At 43.5% G+C, this 3,531-nt stretch overlaps 2 non-coding genes across 2 annotated transcripts; both read left to right on the plus strand.

The window, feature by feature from the left end:
- The first annotated feature begins 785 nt into the window (after nucleotides 1-785).
- On the plus strand, nucleotides 786-857 carry trnad-guc (transfer RNA aspartic acid (anticodon GUC)). Its single transcript has one exon. It is a non-coding gene; the product is annotated as a tRNA-Asp (tRNA).
- A 1,267-nt stretch (nucleotides 858-2,124) lies between these two features.
- trnac-gca (transfer RNA cysteine (anticodon GCA)) lies at nucleotides 2,125-2,196 on the plus strand. Its single transcript has one exon. It is a non-coding gene; the product is annotated as a tRNA-Cys (tRNA).
- Nucleotides 2,197-3,531: the final 1,335 nt, after the last annotated feature.

Genomic DNA, 3,531 nt, shown 5'->3' on the forward strand with positions numbered 1-3,531 from the left:
GTCGGCAGCGTTGTTCAGAGCCGCTGCCGTCCGCAAGCCTGACGTGCAGCCTTCGCGGAAACCATGACCGGCGGACGCGGTGCCTCGGCTGGGGTGGCTTATCACGGAGCTGAGCCGGGCTGCTTTAGGGCGTTGTCGTCGCACGCGGCTGAGTGTGCCAGATTCAGCAGTGTTCTTCAGAGCCGCCACTGTCCGCGATCCCGAAGGCTGCGCGAGGCGACGCAGCAGCCTTCGCCGGCGAGACCGACGCCGTCCGATACGCACATCGACATATTTAACACGCTTGTCATACGTACGCGGATCTTTTGTTACGTTATGAGAGACCAATTACATGGTCCGCCACAAATTCTTATCTTTTTTTCTTCGCTGTATACACACCTACCTGTCATTTGGGACCCACAAAGCTCTCGTCCTTTGCACCCGTGCAATCGATTTTTCACGACGAACCGGGTCTCTTACAAACTTATGAAGGGTAATTCCATCCTCCTGAGTGTTCAAGCAATTTCCAACAATGCAACGAGCCGGCATTTTGGCTAACATGAAGGAACAACGAGCTCCCTTCCCGGAGGTAGAACTAATAGATCAAACGAGTCCACTTGAGGCCGGTCCTGCCATGTCCGTCATTTCCTGCTTCTTCTTGAAAACAAATCCCTGAGAGGATTTTCATGACGGGAGTTACAAAAAGCTGTATTTGGCAAAATCATGTTTTGTTGTGAAAAAAAAAAAAAACGCATGGGTCCGTGTCGGCCAAGACCATTTGTTTCCGGGAAACAAGTGCAGGAGTCTCCTCGTTAGTATAGTGGACAGTATCTCCGCCTGTCACGTGGAAGACCGGGGTTCGATTCCCCGACGGGGAGTTAAACAATGTCAACTTCTGCTTTTCGTAGGGCTCTTGTTTTTGGAAAGCAGGCCAAGCAGCCTTGTTTCCAAGCAGGAACCTCCCACGTATCAGGCGAATATCACAACTCCAGTTCTCCACAACTGAAACTGCTGCTCATGTACCGTCAATTAGCAGGACCAACGACTCGCCTCACTTTGTGGAATTACGTCTGTTAACTGTCGTGGCCTGAAAGAGTCAAACATAACAAATCTTGAAACATTTTAACCTTCCAGAAAACACGAAATGAACAAGAAAGTATTTAAAATTACAAAAATATATTAACAAAACATGAATATGGATAATAATTTTGCAACCCATTAAAGTATGAACTCAAATTTTTAACATGGATTTTTTTAACATTGAAATCCAACACGAAAAAAACATCTTTAAATTTTCTGTGCAATAAATATTCACCCTTAAAAAATATCTGTATGAAAAAATACAGCGTAACACATAGAGCTCTAATTTCTGGACAATGTGAAAATAAATTCCATTCAAGTTCGCCTTTTAAAATCTTAAATATTTCACGAGGTCGCCATTCAAGGAAAATACATCCATCCATTTTCTGAGCCACTTATCCTCACAAGGGTCGTGGTACTATTGCTTGAGCCAATCCCAGCAATCTTCAGGGAGGTGGCAGGGGACACCCTCAAATGGTTGCCAGCCAATCACAGGACACAGAGAAGCAAACAACCACTCACAAACACGTGCAGGGGCAATTTGGTGTTTTTCGGACATGGGAGGAAACGGCAGAATTTGGAGAAAGCCAACGCAGGCACGGGGAGAACATACAGACTGGAAACAGCAACACCGTTGAGGTTTGTATTCATGAAGCAACTGCTGAAAATAGCTGAGAAGCGTTACCATTGCTCAGTCTTCACCACTTTGAGTGTGTTTACCATGGTCACAACTGACATAATTTTCACTTTCACCAATATTCGTCTGTAACGGAAACGACCCCAATGTGAACTAAGAAACTTGAGGGTCCGACTTGCACCACAGAAGTGACTTTTCAATAGCTTTGTCCAGGGACCAAGAACAATGGAAGGGTTCTAAAGCAGATCGACAAGAGACGTGAGTGTCAGAAGTAAAACTCATAATCAGGAATTAAACTAAAATGATCTAGTGCAGCGGGTAGGCACAAATCCTTTGATCCGAACAGTTCTCAATCATGCAGATTTCACGACTGGAACGAATGATGAACATTGAATTGTCGACAGAACTAAGAGGTTGCAGGAAGATGTGGGGGTATAGCTCAGTGGTAGAGCATTTGACTGCAGATCAAGAGGTCTCCAGTTCAACTCTGGATGCCCCCTTCCTGCTGTTTTGTTCAGAGACTGCATGAATTTTTGGTTTTGATCATCTCATGAGCCAAAAAAAAAGCCTCCCCTCAAAGATGGGAGAAAACTGCCCAGAGACTTGTCTTGGTTGCCAATTACATCCCCTCCTATTGAGTTTATGTAATGGTGTGATCCTGTTGTGCTCTCATAGGAACAGGATGTGGAAGCGCAGTTTCATTTTGAAAGGCAGCAGTTTATTTGTCATTTATTCTTTTTTGTTCTTTTCAACGTCATTGTGTGTTAAAAATGCTCATTGTTGGGGGAAAATGCCATTGAATTGTTGGAAGATCTGAGAAACACAGAAAGTAGGCTGCGTGCTTTATTTTGAAGCCACACTTATAATGTCGCAGGAAGAAATACTTCCTCCTGTTTGTGAGATTCCTGGTGGAAGATACACATTTTGTTCTCTTCATGTTTTCATTGTTTTGTTGTAGAATGTGAATATCAGTTAGTTTAAAACGTTTGCAAAGCGACTGTAGTCACAGAACCACGGTGTTGTATGTGTTTCATTAATATCAAACAAACTCGTGAGCTGGAGAAGTGGAGCCGTCGAGGTCCGTGTGCATCATTAGTAGGTGGCCATGTGTTTTGTGCAGTGTGAATGAGTGTCAGCAGAAGCCGCGTGGTGACCGTGTTCTTGATTTTGCAGAGTTTTGAAAGTAATTCTGAAGAGAAATCTATGAACATCGTGCATATGTCTCCTTTATAATACAGCAATGGGAGTTAATGCAAGTTTTTTTCCTATTCTTTTCATCTGTTGCCATGTAAATCAGATGTTATTTGTTTTTGTGATGTATTTCCTCTTGTTTGTGAGACTCCTGAGTGGAAGAGTTTGAGAGTAATTGTGAAGAGAAATCTGTGAACATCTATGAAGTCTCTTTTGTAATACAGAAAGACGATTAAAACAGGTTGAGACCAGCCAACGTGCGTGTCGTTTCATTCATCATCCCAAAAAAATACACAACGCAGAACCGCTACACAGGCATGGGGAGAACTTGAAATCTCTCCACAGGTAGGGCTGGGAATGAAACTTGGACCTCAGAACCGTGAGGCAAATGATTTACAGTTGCGGTACCGTGCTGCCCATCAGCTCTCCTTTGGCTTGTTGGTCTTGTGCAATGATTCTCAATTGTTTCCTGTTACAAGATCTCCAGAAAAAAGTAAAATAAATTCAGAGCCCCCCAGAGTGTAATGTAACATTGTATATAAAACATAATAATGTAAGTTTCTTTCAGCTTGTCCCTTTCGGGGTTGCCACAGCGTGTCATCTGAGTTGAACGCACATATATGTTCGGCACAATTTTTACACCA

The sequence above is a fragment of the Syngnathoides biaculeatus genome, chromosome 20 (genome assembly GCF_019802595.1).
Source record: "Syngnathoides biaculeatus isolate LvHL_M chromosome 20, ASM1980259v1, whole genome shotgun sequence".
In the NCBI taxonomy this organism is placed as follows: domain Eukaryota; kingdom Metazoa; phylum Chordata; class Actinopteri; order Syngnathiformes; family Syngnathidae; genus Syngnathoides; species Syngnathoides biaculeatus.